The sequence below is a fragment of the Mauremys mutica genome, chromosome 4 (genome assembly GCF_020497125.1).
Source record: "Mauremys mutica isolate MM-2020 ecotype Southern chromosome 4, ASM2049712v1, whole genome shotgun sequence".
NCBI lineage: Eukaryota > Metazoa > Chordata > Testudines > Geoemydidae > Mauremys > Mauremys mutica.
Genome location: NC_059075.1, coordinates 10,111,819 through 10,133,536, shown reverse-complemented (window position 1 = coordinate 10,133,536; position 21,718 = coordinate 10,111,819). Strand labels below are relative to the sequence as shown.

General features: G+C 47.1%; 1 protein-coding gene across 9 annotated transcripts in view; it reads right to left on the bottom strand.

Moving 5' to 3' along the window:
- FBXO34 (F-box protein 34) overlaps positions 1–21,718 on the bottom strand; it is a 68,637-nt gene that overhangs the window by 30,217 nt on the left and 16,702 nt on the right. For 3 of the 9 annotated variants that reach the window (XM_045014180.1, XM_045014177.1, XM_045014183.1), the window contains exons 2-3: positions 13,583–13,659; positions 12,621–12,945 (exon numbers count right to left, since the gene is read on the bottom strand). The gene's annotated coding sequence lies outside the window, so the exon portion shown is untranslated. Of the gene's footprint in view, positions 1–10,832; positions 11,040–12,620; positions 12,946–13,582; positions 13,660–21,718 lie in introns of all 9 variants that reach the window. The other 6 variants (XM_045014185.1, XM_045014178.1, XM_045014186.1 and 3 more) reach the window with 3 other exon arrangements.

Sequence of the window (21,718 nt, the reverse complement as noted above, 5' to 3'; positions counted from 1 at the left end):
AGGTACTTTGTTTTTATATGTTGTTAAACATATGCTATAAAGGTTAGAAGGTACCCACTACAGTAACATTGCTGTGGAAGCCTTGGCTTATGTATTTCCCAACTGTCCAATTTAATGAAGACTGGAGTACTGCATTACTTTTTTAATATGGAATACACACACACACACGCATGCAAGTGATACCGCAGGAATAGATGGCAGCCAGGTTTTCCAGTAGAAAACAATTTAGAATTAACTAAAGAATGGAGGAGTTTAAAGACAAAGAAAGTGTTAGAAACCAGGAAATGCAGAATTACTGTATTTCACAATGAAGGTATCCAAGCTACCATAACTCTGCCCCCACACACACACACTCCTCCACCTCCACCAGCAATGCCCTGACAAACTCAGGCCATATCTACACTAGCATTTATGCCAGCAAAACTTTTGCCACTCAGGGGCATGAAAAAAAACATCCCCCTAAGTGACATAAGATTTGTGTGCACAGCGCTATGTCAGCAGGAGACATTCTCCTGATAACATAGCTACTGCCGGCTGTTGAGCTGGTTTTATTATGTTGACAGAAAAACTCTCTCCCATCAGCATAACGTGGCTACACGAGCGATCTTACAGCAGCACAGCTGTATAGGTACAGGTGTTAGCCTGTAAGTGCAGACATGGCCTTGGTGGGGGATGGACCTCCACCGTATCTATAATCATGCATCCGACAAAGTGGGTATTCACCCACGAAAGCTCATGCTCCCAAATGTCTGTTAGTCTATAAGGTGCCACAAGACTCTTTGCTGCTTTTATAATCATTACGTTTTAGCAGGTCTCCGGGGGGGGAGAAAAAAAAAAAGTTACCTACCTTTTGTAACTGTTTTTCAAGATGTGCTGCTCACGTCCATTCCAATTAAGTGCGTGCGCGCCACATGCACGGCACCTGGAAGGTTTTTCCCCTAGCAGTACCCATTGGGTTGGTCCAGGTGCCCCCCGGAGTCGCGTCTCCATGGCACTGAATATAGGGCTATGTCGACCAGCCGCCACTTCAGTTCCTTCTTGCCAGTCTGCTCCGACAGAGGGGTAGGTGGGTGGTTATTGGAATGGGACGTGACCAATACATCTCGAAGAACAACAGTTACGAAAGGTAGGTAACTGTTTTTTCTTCTTTGAGGGATTGCTCAAGTTAATTCCAATTAGGTGATTCCCAAGCCTAAATTTTGGAGGCGTGGTAGGAGCTCGAAGGTTTGCTGACTGTAGCACTTCTCTGCCAAAGGCTGCATCATCTCTAGCCTGCTGGGTAATGGCGTAATGTGAGGTAAAAATGTGGACTGAGGATCACGTCGCAGCTCTGCAGATTTCCTGGGTTGGAACCTGGGCCAGGAACGCCGCTGACGAAACCTGTGCCCTCATGCAGTGTGCTGTAAGTGGAGGGGCAGGTATCTTCACCAGGTCATAGCATACCCAGATACAGGCTGTGATCCATGACGAAATTATTTGGGAGGAGACTGGAAGTCCTTTAATTCTGTCTGCTACTGCGACAAACAGCTGAATGTACTTCCAGAACAGTTTCGTCCGTTCGATATAGAAGGTTAACGCCCAGCAAACATCCAATGAGTGAAGGTTTTGCTCCCTGCTGCTTAGAGTAGAAAAATATCCTGGTTAATATGAAACTGGGAGACAATTTTAGGAAGAAAAGCTGGATGCCGTCTAAACTGAACCTTGTCCTTATAGAACACGGCACCTGGAAGGTTTTTCCCCTAGCAGTACCCATTGGGTTGGTCCAGGTGCCCCCTGGAGTCGCGCCTCCATGGCACTGAATATAAGGAGACGCAGATGTTAGAGCCCTGAGCTCAGACACCCTCCTGGCCAATGTTATTGCTACCAGGAATGCCACCTTATATGAGAGGTACAGTAGAGAACATGTTGCAAGTGGTTCAAACGGTGGCCCTACTAGGGATGTAAATATTGTTTTAAAAAGTTAATCAGTTAAATGATTAATATTGTATCATTTAACCAGTTAACCGCTTGGGCCAGGGCTAGGGCTGCTCCCGCCAGCTGGCCAGCACAGCTGGTGCCGGGGCTGCTCCAGCTGGTTGGGCCTAGGGTCGCTCTGACTGGGCCGGGGCTGGGGTTAAGAGTTAGGGCAGTTAATCAGTAAGACTAATACTAACCGGTTAGCCGGTTAACCATTTACTATTTTACATCCCTAGGCCCCATTAGTCTGGAAAGGACCAGGTTAAGGTCCCAGGCCACGACCAGCTGTGGTACATGAGGGTATAGTCTGTCAAGACCTTTTAAAGAACAACTCACCCTTGGATTGGCAAAGACTGACCGGCCCCCAACACCTGGATGGAAAGCATAAATGGCAGCTAAGTGGACCTTTATTGACAATATGGAAAGCCCTTGCTGTTTAAGATGGAGAAGGTAGTCAATATCATGGGTATTGATGATAGAGTTGAAGACGGGAGATATTGTGAAGATCAAAGTGTGAATCTTTTCCATTGGCCAGGTAGGTGGCCCTAGTGGAGGGCTTCCTATTGCCAAGAAGGACTTCTCTGACTGGACCCAAACAAGCCAACTCCAATGGGTTTAGTCATGGAGCTTTCATGCCGTGAGGTGGAGCGATTCGAGGTTTGGGTGCTGGAGGTGGCCATGATCCTAAGTTATCGGGTCTGGGAGCAGCGGTAAGGTCATTGGATTTTCCATGAACATTTCCAGGAGAGAGGTGTACCAGTGCTGACGGGGCCAGGCTGACGCTATCAATATCACCGAGGCTTCATCCCTCCTGATTTTGAGTAGGACCTTGTGAACGATTGGTAGGGATGGAAACGCGTAAAGGAGGTGTCCCTTCCAGGGGAGGAGGAACGCGTCCGCGATGGAGCCTGGGCTGTGATTCAGGAAGGAGCAGAACAGCAGGCACTTCCTATTGCGCCACGTGGTGAATAAGTCTATCTGGGGAAATCCCCACTGTTGGAAGATGGTATTCGTGACATCCATGTGTAGGGACCATTTGTGGCTATGAAAGGACCTGCTGAGATAGTCCGCCAACTCGTTCTGGACTCCAGGCAGGTACAAAGCTTCCAGGTGTATTGAGTGCGTTATGCAAAAGTCCCAAAGTTTGAGGGCTTCCTGGCACAGGGAAGAGGAGCGTGCACCCCGTCTGTTTATATAAAACATCACTGTTGTACTGTCCATCATGACTGATACACATTTTCCTTCCAAATGTACTTGGAATGTCTGGCATGCTCTCTGATGCTGATGTGAAGTGAGAGCTCCGCCTGGGACCAGAGGCCCTGAGTCATTCCGGGTGCGCACCCCACTCCAAGGCTGATGCATCCGTCACTAGTGAGAAGGATGGCTGTGGTCTGGTGAAAGGAACACCTGCACACACCACCTATGGGTCAAGCCACCATAGGAGGGACTCGAGGACCGGGCGGGGCAGAGTGACGATTTTGTCTAGACTGTCCCAAATAGGCGGATATACTGAAGCCAGACACACCTGAAGAGGTCGGAGTCTCAATCTGGTGTGCTGTACTACATAGGTACAAGCGGCCATGTGGCCAAGAAGCTTTAGGAAATTCCTTGCTGTGGTGGCAAGGAACTGCCTGAGACTTTGTATAATGTTGCACAGGGACCGGAAATGCTACTCTGGGAGGTACGCCCTCGCCTGTGTAGAGTCCAATACTGCCCCTATGAACTCTATCCGCTCAACGGGGGATAGGGTTGACTTCTGTACATTCAGTAGAAGGCCTGAGTCGTCAAAAGTAATCTTTATGATGCTCACTTGCATCTTCACTTGTGCCCTGGAGCAGCCCTTGATTAGCCAGTCATCGAGGTACGGAAACACCTGCACCTGACGCTTGTGTAAGAATGTAGCCACGACTCCATACACTTGGTAAACACTCAAGGAGCCGTTGACAGGCAGAACCGAAGGACTGTGAACCGATAATGATTGTGGTTTACCACTAACCTGAAATACCTTCTGTGGGACGGCCTTATTGAAATATGAAAGTAAGCGCCCTTCAAGTCGAGGGCAGTATACCAGTTCCCTGGATCCAAGGAAGGGATGATGGAGGCCAAAGAGACCATGCGGAATTTCAGTTTCTTCACTAACTTGTGAGGTCTTGCAGGTTTAGGGTAGGCCTGAGGCCTCCTTTGGCTTTCAGTATTAGGAAATACCGAGAATATTGCCCTTCAGCTCCTGAGGAACCTCTTCCACCGCCCCAGCAATAGGAGCGAGTGCACCTCCTGCACAAGGAGTTGCTCATGAGAAGCGTACCTAAAGAGGGACAGGAAAGAGGGGTGGAAGGGAGGGAGAACTGGAGGGAGTATCCCCTTTCTACCGTGCAGAGTACCCATTGATCCAATGTAATTCGGGCCCACACAGGGTAGAAACGGGACAGTCGGCACGAGAAGGTAAGGGGGAATGGATCCAGAGTCTGGACTGGTGTCTGCCCCGGGGCGCACCTTCAAAAATTCTGCTTCTGGCCTGCGGACTATTTTGCCTGCCCAGAGCCCTGGGCTGACGAAGGGTGAGACCTCTTCCTGTTGTTCCTATTTTGCCTCCAAGAAATGTCCTGCATGTTTTGAGGGTGGTAAAACGAGGCGGAGGTTGTAGCTTAAAATGCCTATGTTGCGTGGCCAGAGTGTGCAAATCAAGGACTTGAGGGTGGCCCTCAAGTCCATGAGGCTATGAAGCCGTGAATCCGTCTTTTCTGAAAAGAGGATCGAGCCCTCGAAGAGGTGGTCCTGGATAGGGATGTAAAACATTAACCGATAAGCATCAGTCTTATCGGTAAGGTATTCCGGTTAACGTTTAAACTCCACTGCTGGCCCTGCGCCTAGGTCTCTGAGCGGGGCTGGCAGCGAGCGGAGTCCCTGGGGCCAGCAGCCGGGACCCTGGGCCGGCAGCGGAGCCTAACGGTTAAACGTGGATGGCCGAATCAGCCACAGAAAGCTTCCTGCAGCAAAGCCCAGGCAATGAGCTTACTCTCCTCTACCAAGGAGAGGTTTGCCTTGAGTCCTGTGGCAACAGCTCCGTAAGTTTTGCTGTCGCTCCACAGGAGTTGTAGCTGTACTTACTGAAGACAGCCTCGTGATTAAAAATTCAGAGCTGGCGCCCCCTGGTGGAATAAATGTTCCTCCCGAAGAGATCCAGCTTTTTAGCCTCCCGGTTTTTCAGGGAGGATCCCTAGTAACCTTGGCACTCCTGCTCATTAGCCGCCGCCACCATTGGGGAGTCCGGCGGGGGATAAGTGTATAGGTGCTCAACCCCCTTAGAGGGAACGAAGTATTTTCTTTCATTCCTCTTCGCTGTTGGTGGTAAGGAGGCAGGGGTCTGCCAAAAGGTCTTGGTGGTGTCCTGTGTTGTTTTAATGAGTGGCAAGGCAATACAGGAGGGAACAGAGGGGGCGAGAATGTCCACCATGGGGTCTGATGTTTCGACAACTTGCTCGGCCCAGATCCCCAGGGCCTGCACCACCCTCATCATCAGCTGCTGGAGCACCCTGCTGTCCTGCAGGGCAGGGACCGTTGACTTTCCTGCCACCACCTCATCAGGCAAGTACAAGGCCCTAGCTGTTCCCTGCCCTTGGCACTGAGGGGATATCGCAGCACCCAGTCTTCCGGTGCCGTCGGTGCTGGCACAGCAAACATTTGGTCCTGTCCCACGTGAGGTACTGAAGGCACATATAATACTGAGGCCACCAACACCAACCTGGAGTAGGACCTCTGACTCTGGACCTGACCCTGGTGGAACGCCCAGGGGGTCCAGAACGGCCACTGGGCAGGAGCCTGCCATTGCCCAGGCCAGGGCCCCGGAAGAAGCTGCTGCTGTCCATGTCTGTCGGTCCTGGATCCATAGGATTCTGCTTCCAACTCTGAGGTCTCGCTATAAGAGAACCAACCGCGCACCAGTGCCTGAGAGAGGTGACTGGAATTTGGGGACCAGTGCAGCTCCCCTTTCCACCCGCTGGTGGATGGTACCGGCGACTGGTGCCAAGGAGACGACAACCAGCATGGTACCATTGCCATCTTGCCTCTGGATGGCACCAAGGGTCTCACGGGTGCCGCTGAAACTGAGCTCGGGGTCCTGTCTCGCCTCGGAGAGGAAGGCAGCGCCATGAAGGCAGCGAGGTCCTTGGAAGCCTCGAACGTCTCCAGCTTGGAAGGCAACTGCAGATCACGGGCCTTCCCAGATAGGGGAGTGCTGGGGGGCCCGGACTCAACTGTTCCTGTGCAGGGGCAGGAGTTGATATGACCCTCGGAGAGCAGCCTCCATCAGAAGGATCTTGAGGTGCTGATCCCACTCCTTCCGAGCCCTCGGACAAAATTCCCTGCAGATCTTGCAGCATTCTTCCTGGTGGCTTTGCCCCAAGCACTTCAAGCAGAAAGTGTGGGGGTCACTTGTTGGCACAGACTTGCCACAAGCTGCGCAGGGTTTAAACCCCAGGGACTGAGGCATGCCCCGGAAAAGGAGGGGGGGTAACACCCAAATGAAACTTTTCTAAACTATACTATACTAATTACTACTATAACCTAACTAACTATTTCCCTAAAAACAGTTCAAGACTGCTAGAGAAATTATGCTTGCAAAGCAAGAGATGATGAGCATTCCTGCTAATCGTCACAGGCGATAAGAAGGAACTGAGGTGGCAGCAGGTCGCCAGGGCCCTATATTCATCAGCGCCATGGAGGCACGACTCCAGGGGGCACCTGGACGGACCTGACGGGTGCTGCTAGGGGAAAAAACCTTCCGGCTGCCGTGCACACGGCATGTGCACACCTAATTAGAATTGACATGAGCAATCACTCAAAGAATAACTAGAATGCCCCAGACTCTCAATCATACGTTGCTGGTGCAGCTTTACAGTCAGAGCACACGTATGAGAATTTAACAGATTCACAGTCAGACAGATTGCACACTGAAGGCAGTCAAAACCCACTCATTAAAGAGTCAAAACTCCACAGTGGTGGGGAGGGACTCAGTACCTCACATGATCAGGCCCTGTGATTTCCATGTGGCACCACATTCTCTAAGCACCATTAGACACAGACCGAGGATGCCTACATACAAACTTCATAGGATCAGCTTATGAAGTCAGAGCTCATGCGTGAAAAAGAGAACAGGTTAGTGAGGTGTCAAAGCAGAAAACACGGGGCTTGATTCTTCCAGTTGTGTTATAACACAGATATGATCCCCAACTGCAACCCCACCAGTGCAAAGCTACTTGCCACAGCCACCCCAGACAGAGGGGCTGTCCACATAGACAAGGACTAGGCAGCATAATATTTATTCAAAAGCAGTGATATGTGCCCACAAGCTTAAATTCATCTTAAAGATGTTACATGTTGGATAAAAACAGAGGCATGCGATAACCTCCGTTAAAAGCTATACCTTATTAAATTACCAGTCAGATTCTCTATAAGCCTTTCAAAAAAACAGGCTGGATGTCCTTTGCAAACAAGTTCAACTGTGTATAAGCCTTTTCGGGGAGCAAGTCAACAGCATAACAGCAGCAAAGACCAAAGTTCAGTACAGTATCTTTTTACATTACTGGCTTAGATGTTGCAACAGCCCTTTGAAACACTCAATTTCAAGACCTACAAACTTCATGGCTCTTAAAAAAAACAAAAAAAAACCAAAACAGGGCCACAAGAACCTAGAGCTAGCGACCACAAGATTATGACTAGAAACTACTTAGATGATTAAACTTCTAACTACCATACAAACAGCATGAATTGCAATTTCATTAATTCTTTGGAAAGAAAAAAAAAAAGGCTGAAAAAATAATATCCAAGTTTCAATAAAAGATGTTTTCTAGTTTGCACTGGAATTTTGATGATAGACTATTTAAGAGGAATCTCATTCAATGTCCCTCCCTTCATACTTTCATCTAAAAAAACTGCAGCATATATCTCAGAAATCCTGCAGTGGACTATTTGTTAATCCCACTGTGCCCGACAATACCCACTCTCACCCGCTCCTGCATTGTTTGTTGCATTTTTATCCTGCTCCCACCTGCAAAAAACATTAGATCCTGCAAGAAAAGCAGATTCCCCCATGCTACAAAAAAAAAAAAAAGTTTAATATTTTTACACACACACACACACACCCCTCTGAATTCAGACACAATTTTTACCACTAAAACAATTTAAACAAATCTTGCTTAAACCATGTTTAAAAAAAACAAACAAAAAAAAACAAACCTTGAACTCTGGTTATAATAGACATCAAATTTGCTTCTATCCCTCGCCTAAATTTAACTATTAAAACCTTTATTTAAAAAAAAGAAAAACTTGCTGTACATTGCTGAAATTCTATTCATGACAAACTGATGAGAGATTTAGTGTTTTTCCACAAATTATCGCAGTTTGGGTTTTTTACCCACCCAATCCCACCCACAACAAAGAACATTTTATGCACTCCCGGTGTTATGGCAGTGGGTCCTACAGGATTCCAGTCCCACTGCAGGGCTTTAGTGTACTATAAAAGTCGACCCATTTGCTATGGGCTCTGTTGATGCAAACTACTAATTTAAAGAGATACCAGCTTTTCTAAAAAGCGGATCTGTTTGAAAATGTTGTCCCTACTGTTATTCCAAGTAACCTCTAGAAGGACTAATTGAAAAATTAAATAAAAAGGATGTCAAATGTAAGCAAACTGAGAAAACAGATCTCTGTGTATAGTAAATTTCCCTGTTTTCCCTGTAGGGTCAGTCAATATCGTTTATGTAGGGGGAGAAACCCGCAGAACAGGGGAAATCAAAAGAATTTTTAAGAAGAGGAAAAGTGAATGAAAATAACCCACAAACAAACTGGCAATGGGATTCAGAAGCAGATAACATACCTGAAACTACTTCTAATAGGCTTGTTTAAATGGAAACTACACCGCTACCCCAATATAACGCTGTCCTCGGGAGCCAAAAAATCTTACCGCGTTCTAGGTGAAACCGTGATATATCGAACTTGCTTTGAACCGCTGGAGTGCGCAGCCCCCCCCCCCCCCCGAGTGCTGCTTCGTGTTAGATCGGCTCGCATTATACCGGGGTAGAGGTGTACTTCTAATACTCTTGTTTAAATGGACCTGATTTAAGTTGATGGGGCAATGGGATCACTATGAAATTATTCAACACATTTTTAGGTCTCTCTGTACATGAATGTTCTGTAAGAGATTTACTGCATGATGTGAGAACATAATACTACAGACAGAAGAAAAATGAAACTTCAGAGCGCTTGCTTCTAATGTTGGGATTTAGGCAACAAATCGCAACTAAATCCCTCTTCTGAAAGCCAATTGACCTTTACTAGCATGAAAGAACATTGCTAGAGCAATAGTCAAGTTGTATCAACTTAATCTCTCAACATTTAACATGTCTCAGTGTTCTACAAACTTGCAGGAAAAAATTTCAAACAACTCCCTCAGGAAAAAAAACGTTTTTTTTAAGGCTTAATTTTTCAGTTCTGAGCTATTCCTGCACTATTTCATAGCTCTGGTAATGTACCACTGACTAACCTCCAACTGGGAATAACTGTTTTTATCATCACTACTATAAACAGCCCCTCCTAACTCACACTGATAGGAATCTGGAAACTCAGTGTAGCTGCATCCCACCCTACAGCCTCTCAAAACACTACAGAGAAATGAAACTATGTGCTAGGGCAAGAGGAATCCCTGTGCTGAAACACTGCTCATGCAGTTCCTGGGGAAGTATAACCACGTCCTAAGTAGACAGGCCAACGCATAATGGCAGTAACAAATTATTTGGTTTTAAAGGTAGGGAGAGGGGGAAATATTTTAAAGCCACACTGTTGGGTCAGGGTAGGCCCAAAATTTAGGGTATGTAAAAAACAACTTTTGGTCAAGGTATACCAGTGGAAAAAAATGTATTTCAAAATTTCTTTGCATACACTTTACTTTTAGAGAAATATTATTCACCTGAAGACCACACCACCCTACCATTGCAGCATTCAGCCAGACTACAAGATCCCAGAAGTGAAATTGACTGTTCAAGTGGCAGAATGGAAAAAGTAAACAAATGGCAAAAAGTGGACTGGCTTTACAGAAAGCTTTCAGTTTTAATAATTTCAGCTCCAGCTACCAGATGCCAAAGAGAATATTGTATAGCACAGGGACAGGAGAAGAATTCCCCAAAGTATAATTCATTAGGGATTACTAGATTATTAAGAACAACCACGAGTCATTTTTTTTAAAACAAGTTTCAACAACTTGAAAACCCATGGCCTTTATTCATGGAGATGGAGATCACTGATCTATTGTTACACATTGTAAATCTGTCACACTTTCGTCTGATGAGGTCTTTATTCAATAAACACCCTGTGAACCATCCTTCCTCTTCACTTCTGCCTTTTTCACCCCTTTTCTTTTCCCACGGGCAGGTCTTTCCTTCTTTTCACGAAGTTGCCTCCCCTGCTCTTTGCATTGATTGCATTGACCTCATAAACTTCCAACCTATTTTACATGGTTCTTCATACAAACAATCCAAGAGACATTTCTTAAGCACTTACAGAACATGCATTTTTGCCAAAGTACAAAGTCATCATATAATACACCTTCAATTAGAAAAATATCCACAGGCCAAAGCAACTACTTCAAACACTCAGGAGACCAGATAGCAGCTTTCCAGGATCCCTTCACTTAAAAGCTGGGTGTCCCTACATTTGTCTGGGGCATAGAGCTCTTTCAACAGGCTTAACTGCAAGACTGGACTTCTGTACATATTAAGTTCTCCCAGCTCCCCCAACTTTTTACTTTTTTTTTTTTTTTAAAAACACATTTCTGGGTTCCTCTAACTTTCCTCCCTTAAAGGGTCATATCACAATGACCTCACCTGGATGAAGGCTGACAGGACTCTTCATAGCCCATGAATGTTACTCTTGGATTGGTCATTGCAGAGCAATGTGAAGCCCCTGGTCTCATGATACTTTCTGTCCCCTGAAGCTGGAGACTAGGTACTCAGTCCACGTCTCCCGATTGAGCCGATAATTCTCCTTGGTTATTACTATTCTACGGCTTCCTGCTCTTGGAGGTGATTGTGCTGCAATAAGAAGTCTCTGCTCATTTTTCTAAACTCAAAGTGATCAGTTTGAAATTTTTTTCCCTGTCAAATACTGTACAATGAAACATTTAAAAACAACTGGTACTTCCAAAGGTTGCCTATAGTAGCTCTAATGTAACTATATTAAGCCGAAACTATTCACAGAGTGCCTGCAAAGGACTTCGGCACTAGGGAACACTGGTGGGCTGAACACATGTGCCCCAGTCATTTTTTGGAGTTCTTCAATATGAAGAACTCTCAGTCATCTGTATCAGATCCTGTAGCAATATGACACACTGGGGCATCCATTCAGTAGCTCAGAATGGAATGACACTACTCAAGACTATATTAGCCACACACGTAAGCATTATTTTTTTCCTGGAGGTGCGCAGGCTGCTAACTCCAAGTGCAAATGCTTTACTTAAATCAGCAAGTCCATTTGGTAAAAACCTGTTCAAGGCATGCAAATAAAAGCACAACACTTCAGTGTGCAATTAAGAGCTTTTGGGTCTCCCATCCTCAGATGTGAGGAGCTGAACAGTCCACATTCAGGAGATAGTGACCTAGAGCAGTGGTTCTCAACCAGGGATACGCATACCCCTGGGGATATGCAGAGTTCTTCTATTGGTCACATCAACTCATCTAGATATTTATCTAATTTTACAACAAGCTACATAAAAAGCACTAGCAAACTCAGTACAAACTAAAATTTTATACAATGACTTGTTTCTACTCTTCTATATACTATGGTAACTATGCACTGCACTGTAAGTACAATATTTATATTCTAGTTGATTCACTTTATAATTATATGGTAAAAATGAGAACGTACCCAATTTTCAGTAATCGTGTGCTGTGACGCACTTGTATTTTTATGGCAAGTAGTTTTAAGTGAGGTGAAAGTTGGGGATACGCAAGAGAAATCAGACTCCTGAAAGGGGTACAGTAGTCTGGAAAGATTAAGAGCCCCCGACTTAGAGCACAGCAATGAACTATGCAAATATTTTAGTCCACCATTACTCTATTAATGAAACTAAACCCTAGATCACTGTTATTAAGAGCTCACGCAAAAGGCAAGAGCGTTAAGAGTTTGCTGTACGTAACGGGCGGGAAAAGCACCATTATCTGTCTTGCCCCAGCACTGCACCCTTTTATTTGTAGTTATTACGGCAAGCTGCTTTTTTTCAGACAATGGATGTGCTATTGTAGGTACCTTTATGCCGTGCCAAAAAACATATACAGAGCAATTCAGAACAATCAGCCTTGCTTTCATGGGAGCAAAGGTTGCAGCCAAATGAAATGGGTGGAGACCACATTAAACAATCTTGGAATCTGCTAATAGGATATAGGAAAATGTGACCATAATGCAGATACAGCGCTCCCCTGCACTTTCAAATGTTACGGGTGAGATAAAAGCTTCAGAAAACAAATTTAATTATTTGAATATATTAACTAAGCAGAAATTTTCTCATTATGTACATGAGATACAAAGAGTCCTAAAATGGCACACTAAAAGGTCTTAAACTAAAAAGTAAGTTTCTCAGCCGAGAAGGAACATTCAAGTTAAAAGATACAGGATACCTGTGAAATGTCAGCATATCGATTCTAAGAACGTCCATCCATCCATGCAGAACATTCCCGTCTCTAAGATGTGACCAGATTCATATTTGCCTTTTAAAAAGGGAGGTTTTCAAACTGAAACACCTTGCTTCCCCTTGCTTGCTTTTCAGGTGTCTGTTAGTCAGCTTTCTCCTTCACAAACCAGGTTCTGCCTCTGCATGATCATGCATTGAAGTCATGTCCTTGAGTCTGTGACATCAGTCTGTTGCCATGGTAATGATGAGGGCTGTCCAAAATTCAGCATTATGGCATCACTGCAGGATCAAGCAGCAGAGAAAGCTAGCGTCTGAAAGTTAACAAGTGTGGCAGGAACAATTACTAAAAGGCCTTTCATTTAAATTTTAGCAATATGTTAGCCTCAAGAGATAGCTGCAGTCTAAAAAGTATTTTTTAAAAGCCTTCTGTTACGCAGCTGTCCAGGAGTTCACTGACCTGGGAACACCACAAAGGCTGACAGCAAGTACCAGCTCAAGATGTGGTCTTACTGAGACAACTAGAGGGGATGCAGTGCCTCCATACAAACAGAAGGGAGAATGTGTCCGCTCGGGCAGCCAAAGTGATGAGCGACAGCTTGGAACAGCACATATATCTTTGGGTGGATGACACTACACAGGTCACTCGTGTTCCCACACAAACCCAGACCTATCCTGTAGCTGTAATTTATCTATGAGGGAGGGCTCGCTTTGTCTGCTGGCCAGTTATTGTGGAATGACATGTTTTTTGGCCTCAGAGTTCCAGGGGGTCATGAGATAAGGTCATTGTTGTGGAAAAGGTGATGCTCCACACGGCAGGCCCTCCAAACATCACAAGGGGTCTTGAGCTGGATGCCAAGAGTTTGCACTGAGGAGAGGAAATCAGAGAGCAATGATCCGTGCACCTGTAAACAATTCCCATAATAAGTTATGTGACAATTAAAAAAGTACCTTAGAGTTGTCACTCCGTGTAGGCTTAGACATTACAGTTCTCTAGGGTTTCCTGCACACTCCCGGGAATGACATTTCTGAAGAGCAAAAGAAAGAGAGAGGTTAGAACCACAGACAGTTAATATGTAATGAACACACTCTTTAAACTAAAAAAGCCACCAGAAACATCAACAAATGCACAGCGGAGAACACACTGACCAGGAAACAGATCTGGCGGGTTCCATTGTGAAGGGACCATATAAATCATAGGACTGGAAGGGACCTCGAGAGGTCATCTAGTCCTGCCTTGAGTGCAGGGGACTGGACTAAGTATTACCTAGGATTCTAGACCATCCCTGACAGGTGTTTGTCCAACCTGCTCTTAAAAATCCCCAATGATAGAGATTCCATAACCTCCCTTGGCAATTTATTCCAGTGCTTAACCACTCTGACAGTTAGGAAGTTTTTCCCTAATGTCCAACCTAAACCTCCCTTGGTGCAGTTTAAACCCATTGCTTCTTGTCCTATCCTCGGAGGTTAAAAAAAACAATTTTTCTCCCTCCTCCTTGTAACCACCTTTTATGTACTTGAAAACTTATGTCCCCTCTCAGTCTTCTCTTCTCCAGACTAAACAAACCCAATTTTTTCAATCTTCCCTCATAGATCATGTTTTCTAGACCTTTAATCATTTTTGTTGCTCTTCTCTGGACTTTCTCCAATTTGTCCACATCTTTCCTGAAACGTGGTGCCCAGAACTGGACACAATACTCCAGTTGAGGCCTAATCAGCACACAGTAGAGCGGAAGAATGACTTCTCGTGTCTTGCTTACAACACTCCTGCTAATACATCCCAGAATGATACTTGCTGTTTTTGCAACAGCATCACACTGTTGACTCATATTTAGCTTGTGGTCCACTATGCGCCTCCAGGCCCTTTTCTGCAGTGCTCCTTCCTAGGCAGCCATTTCCCATTCTGTAGGTGTGCAACTGATTGCTCCTTCCTAAGTGGAGCACTTCGCATTTGTCCTTATTGAATCCTATCCTCCAAAGCACTTGTAACCCCTCCTACCTTGGTATCGTCCACAAATGAACCGACAGTCAAAGTCAGCTCAAAGGAAAGCAAAGAGGTGTGACTTTACTGAAATGTGATTTAAACCCACCAGCAAGGCATTGTGGCAACTGTCCAGCCTCAGGCTAAAGGTGGAGCCACACCCTATCTGACTGAAAATGGCTATATTACCTTTGTCATAAGTTTAACACTTCTCAAAGATACCCACAAAGGCACAACAGGAGGAATTCTCCCCGCAGCTACAATCCACATTCACTGCTCCATAAGAGCATGACAGCCAGCCAGAGGAGAATTTCCCCAGCACAGAGGGTGTGTTGGACAGCCACAGGCCATAGGCACCAACTTTCTCCAGCGCCGTTGAGTACCCGTGCCCCCCGCCCCTTTCCCCGCCCCGATTCCACCCTTTCCCCACCCCCATTCCCAAAGTCCCCGCCCTAACTCCGCTCCCTCCCTGCCCCTATTGGATCCCTTCCTCAAATCCCTGCCCCAGCCCCACCTCTTACCCCAGCGCGCCACGTTCCCCCGCCTCCCCTGCCCCACAAATCAGCTATTTCGCGACGCAAGCGGCGGGAGGGAGGTGGGAGAAGGAGGACATGGCAGTGAGCTCGCAGAGGAGGTGAAGGCGGAGGTAAGCTGGAGCGGGGGGGAGGGACGGGGAGCTGCCAGTGGGTGCTGAGCACCCACCAATTTTTTTCCAGCTCCGGAGCACCCACGGAGTTAGCGCCTATGCCACAGGCTGCCTTGTGCAGGCCCCTTGAATGTTCCTCAGCATAGGGGCTGGGGAACAGGTATCAACACGCTGCTACAGCCACTCTGGGCATCACAGACAGTTCCCTAAATCACACCACAGACAGTTTTGGTCACTAGGATTCTAGGCTGATTGAAAGTGCAAAGGGGGATTAAAAGCCACCTCTACTTTTCCCCCCTTCTGGCTGCACCGGTGCATGCTGCATCTCCGGGGAGAGTGGCACAACGTGCTCCCTTAAAACACCCAGGACTGCTACAACGATGGCTGTTCATTGCTCACGGACAAATTGATGCCTTCATTGAGGGCTGCCAAACACCTGGCTCAAGAGAGCCAAGTTACCACAGTGAAAGGGTGGCTACCTTGCCACCAGGGCAAGTTCCACTGGTCAGCCAGGAACTTCGGGAACAGCGTCATCATTGCTTCCAAAACAAGAGGTGTGGGCATCTAGGGGCATCCATGGGTCAGTCTGTGGATGGGATGAATGTCTCCAGGGAAGACTGCAGAGCTTCCATTTTTAAAGATGCCCATCATTTTCCTTGCCTGTTCCTCTGTTTGCACCAAAACATATGCCCTTCGCACTGGCTTCCAAACACTTCTCTACCACAATCCGACTCTTCATCCTCACAGCGAAGGCCCTGCACAGTGCTGCTGCTGCTGCCTTTATAGCATCTATGGTCACCCAGCCTCAAACCCCTGCTTACCTCTTACACTGTGGAAGTTTCAGCTCACCTTCTGGCTCCCCTGCTTTCTTCCACACCCATCACCTACTGCTCCCAACCCCTGAACATCCTTACAACCTTGGGAGCTCCTCAGTGCCACCTGGCAGAGGGCACACTATACCATCACGCACATCAGGCCTGGCATATTCATTGCCCCCAAACCACCACTCTCATAATCTGTATCTAAAAGAGGTTGTGCAAAGTAGAGTAAGCAAACTGGTAACATGCTGGTCCCAAAATTCATTGTGTGATGTATGTATAGAAACATATAATTGCCTGCTGGAAATATGTTCTTAAAATGCATTTGGCATAAAGTCCTGCCTTCCCCAAAGGAATGCGTATTTACCTGTCTGAGCAGCTTCATCCCAGAGGCCAACAAAAAGTACATTGACCTATAAGATGAACAAAGCCAGGGAGCTAGCACGCAGGGGAGATGCCCTCTTAATCACAACAGGGGATGGAGTCTGCACCCCCAGGAAGCCTTCTGGGCTCTTGAAACAGAGACAGTGAACTCTGAAGTAATATAATGAGGGCAAAGAGGCTTTTGAGTTACCCATCACCTAAGGGACAAAGGGGAGCAGCCGCCTTTGAGTTAATAAAATACGGATCCTCTTGACCTGGGAGGCAACAGTAGCTGGAAACTGATTGTAGGTGAGAAACCTGTGCAGACAAATATTGTAACTTGCTGAAATTAAGTTTTAATCACTAGAAAGCACGTTTTGTCTTGTTTTATTTGTACCATATCTGTCCCTTTCATCCTGTTCTTTCTTAATAAACTGACTCTTGTTTTATTACACAGCACTGAGATGCTTTTGTATTAAACAGGAGAGTGAGTCCTCAACTAACCTAGCAGGCTGATGAGCACACGATCTCTTTGGAGGCAGAGAATGTAACTTCCGAGTGTCCAGTGAGAGGGACTGGACACTGCAGAGACATCTCTCGGGAACTTGGGAATTGGGGTTTCCTGGTTAGCACCTGCAAGTCAAGGTTTGGCCTCGCAGAGTCCTGGAGAGTTTGCTGGCAAGGCAGACCGGCTGGTGCGTCAGGGAGCTGACATCCAGCTTAGCAGTAGCAAAGCTCTCACTTGCTGAGGCTGAGAGGGGTAACAGTGGCTCACAGTTCTAAGTGCCACAAGAGAAGCTTCACAATCCTCCCTGACTCGCTCTCAACACTTCCTCTTCCAACACTGACCTTCTTTACTATAATCCTGGACCCGCCCCCAGTTTCTAAAAGAGGAACCAACAAGCAGCATCTCACGATCTCACCTCACCCTCTTCTAACCCCTCCACCCACTTCTTGTTTATCAGCATCCTCCCACACTGTGTTATCAAATTTAAAACGTAAACCGCAGGGCGGGGTCCCATAGTTTATTGCCATACACACCTATGGTGCTGTAATAAATAAATTCCACAGCCTGTTCAAAGCCTAAAGAATCTGAGCTTGGTTCAGCTCTGGTTTACACCAGCTTCTGAATAACTGAACGGTTCAAGTGCCACTATTAACTAATTCACTGCCAATCGCTTTAGTGGCAACACCTAGTTTGAGCAATTATCTAGCATCACTGGATGTGGTGGCAAATATTAGGACAGTGAATTGTTGCTGAGGAATGCTTGGGAAGAAAACAAAAGTCAAATTTCTCTACCTCTAAATGTAACGTCACCGCCACCCATACCGAAAAGGATGAGAGAAAGAAGAAATGCATCTTCTCCAGCACAAACCCAAACACACCTTCCATGCTTTCCTGGTGCCAGGAAAACCAACTGTCCAAGCCTTCAGCCTTCAGCCTTTTCCCACCCCTTCCAACAGCTGTTACAACAAGAGTCACCTGTTTTCCAGTACAGGAATCTGTAGCACAGTGAGAGCTGAAACTCTGGGGCAGCATTAAGTAAACTCAATGTAATATCTAAATGAATCCAAGCCCCTGCTGCATAACTGGAGCCTCTGCTGCATAATGCAGCTGAATGAGCCCTACAGGACACAGGGCCTTGTTTATAATTAAACAAGGACTTGTGTTTGCTAATAATGGAGATGGATGGGGATGTGGGGGAAGAGGGTGGGGAGAGAGAAGGAAAAGTGATTTTTTAAAAATCATACCCCCACACACCTTAATACGCATAGAGAATTGCATCCAGGCCCCACAAGGAGAAGGTCATTTCATGTCTACATGGCACTACACCTCAATTGTGTGTCTTGGGTTCTTGGCCCTCCAGGTCAGCGTTGTAAGTTTTGCCCCCTGAGAAGAGTAGATACAGGATGCTTTGTCGAAGACACACTGAAGGCAATGACTGTAACAGGGCACTGGACCTTGGGGCACATAAGCATGCCCTAATGCAGGGGTAGGCAACCTTTGGCACATGTGCCGAAGGCGGCACACAAGCTGATTTCCAGTGGCCCTCACACTACCCGGGTCCTGGCCACCAGTCGGGGGGGGGGGGGGGGCTCTGCATTTTAATTTAATTTTAAATGAAGCTTCTTAAACATTTTAAAGACCTTATTTACTTTACATACAACAATAGTTTAGTTATATATTATAGACTTATAGAAAGAGACCTTCTAAAAACTTTAAAATATATTACTGGCACGTGAAACCTTAAATTAGAGTGAATGAATGAAGACTCGGCGCACCACTTCTGAAAGGTTGCCGACCCCTGCCCTAATGCATCCATTATGGCCCTTGGCCTTTTATATTGGAAGCTGCAGTTGCAGGTCCCATACTTGCACGTGCAGAAAGTCTCATATTGGGCTTGCTGCCTCTTACACAGAGGGGCAGGCAGAGGAGACCCAAAGGACATTCTATGCAAGAAGTAGGAACTGGCAGGGGAGATGTGAAGCCCGGGAGACAAAAGCAGGGAAGACCCTGAGGGGTGGTGAAACTTGTTCAGGTTGTGCAGTTTTGGTCTGAAGCCAAGATAAGAAATGGAGCTGTGCCACTGGTTGAAGCATAATTTCACCATCCCTGGCCGGGAGATCACCCCATCAGTTTACATGGGCATAAAAGGACAAATTCAAAATAGTAGATACAAATACCATGATGGGAACACACACAATACTCAGTGAAAATGGGTTAGCCCCTGCAAGTAACTATTATGACTAGGGAAAAGTGATATAATCATTCCACAATGACCTGTTACCTGGCTGATGGAGCAGAATCAGGTTTTATGGCATCTTTGGCACTGTGTAGAGGAAAGGACATCACTACCAGACAAGAGCCATATAACATTTCCCACTCTGCGAGATGCCAAGCTGACACTCTAGACTACAGCATTCAGAGAATCGCACTTCACTGCTCGAGTCTCCTTCCAGTCCACTGCACTGAAAACATCCTAACCTCTTTGAAAATCAGTACCTAAACATGATCACAAAGTTTGTGTTCACTTCTATACTGATTTTCAGGGGATAGGGCTTTTTCAGTGCAAAAGACGCTCCACATTTCATAAGAAAAAGGCTCTCAATTAACTCACCTATATAATGAGACTAACATAGGTTTTTAAAGATCCCAAGGCAATTTTTGCAGCTGTGTGCATTAGCCCCAACATGCTGTGTCTTTAAGTCAGTTTGTAAAGTCCTTTCAGATCCTTCTAGATGAAAGCCATCATACAAATGCTAGTCCTAATCTGGGGGAGCCTTTTGATTTTGAAATTCCCAGACTAACGAGAAACTGTAGAACTGGAATTAAATTTGCAAACTGGACACCATCAAATTAGGCCTAAATAAAGACTGGCAGTGGATCGGTCACTACAAAAAGTAATTTTCCCTCTGCAGATACTCACACCTTCTTGTCAACTGTGGAAATGAGCCACCTTGATTGCATTGGCCTCGTCAGCACTACAAAAGTAATTTCAGGTTTACAGGAGTACTTGTGGCACCTTAGAGACTAACAAAGGTATTTGAGCATAAACTTTCGTGGGCTACAGCCCCCTCCCTTGGTATTCACCCCTTCTTGTCAACTGTTGAGAATAGGCCACTTCCACTTTAACTGAATTGGCTCATTAGCACTGACCCCCCCCCCCCACTTGGTAAGGCAACTCCCATCTTTTCATGTGCTATAATATATATTCTGCTTCCTGTATTTTTCACTTCATGCATCTGATGAAGTGGGTTATAGCCCACGAAAGCTTATGCCCAAATAAATGTGTTAGTCTCTAAGGCGCCACAAGGACTCCTCGTTGTTTTTGCTGATACAGACTAACACGGATACCACCCTGAAACCTGGAGCACGGTATTGTATCACCTGCAATTACTGTAGACGTTTGATGCTGTAGTTGAACTACACAGAATTCTACTGCCAGCACAGTGAGACTGAGGCTATGTCTACACTACAGACCTTACAGCAGCACCACTGTAAGGAGGCACCTCTCCAGGGCCGCCCAGAGGGGGGGGCAAAGGGGGCAATTTTCCCCGGGCTCCGCAGGGGCCCCCAAGAGAACAGCGGAGGCTCCCGCCTCCGCCCCTCTCCTGGAGCCTCAGCGCATCAAGCGCCGAGTCTCCGCCGGGGCCCCTGAGCCCCGCCCCGCTCAGAGCCGCGTGCGGAGAGGGCAGGGCTGGGAGCTCCGGGCTGGGCTCAGCTCCCTCCGCTCGGCGTGGAGCTCGCAGCCCCGCCCCCTCCCCACGCGGCTCTGAGCGGGACAGAGCTCAGGCCCCGCCGGCCACACGCTGCGGCTGTTCCGGCAAGGCGCTGAGACTCCGGGTGAGGAGGGAGCCAGGGGTAAGAGGCTGGGGCCGGGGGGGAAGCGGGACCCGCCGCCGCAGCGCAGCCCGGTCTTCGGCGGCGGGGGGCCCCTTCCGTTCCGGGACCCGCCGCCAAAGTGCCCCGAAGACCCGCGGCGGGACCCCCCCCCGGCCGAATTACCGCCGAAGACCGGGCTGCACTTCGGCGGCGGGTCCCGCTTCGGCGGTAATTCGGCGGCGGGGGGCTCCCGCCGCGTGTCTTCCGGAACGGAAGGGCCCCCCGCCGCCGAAGACCCCGGGCCCCCGGAATCCTCTGGGCGGCCCTGCACCTCTCCCGTTGGCATAATTAAACCACCCCCAACGAGTAGTGGCTGCATGGCTGCCCGCACCGGTGCTTTTGTTCGAGAAACTTTTGTAGTTCAGGGCTGTGTTTTTCTCCACACCCCTGACTGACAAAAGTGCTAGTGCAGACATAGCCTGAAGATCTGCAATGAAACCTAGGACGTGTCGTCACCAGCAAAGTTAAAGTACTGCCACAGCAGCACTTTAACGTGGCTGTGTAGTCGTGGCAGGGTGCTGGGAGAGAGATCTCCCAGCGCTATAAAAAAAAAAAAAACACACCTCCACAAGGGGTGTAGCTATCAGTGCTGGGAGCACAGTTCCCTGCACTGGTGCACTGTTTACACTGCCACTTTACAGCGTTGCAACTTGCTGCACTCCGGGGGGTGTTTTTTCACACCCCTGAGCGAGAAAGTTGCAGCACTGTAAAGTGCCAGTGTAAACAAGCCCTAAATCAATGTAACAAATGTTACCAGCATAGCCATTTGCGGCAGACACATCCCTCACTTTCTTTCACTTCAAGAGTAAACAAACTTTAAAATAAAGATTCCTCATGGCAGCATATTATTGTGCTCCTACTACCCCGACCCTAGCACATCCTCATACCCCACACC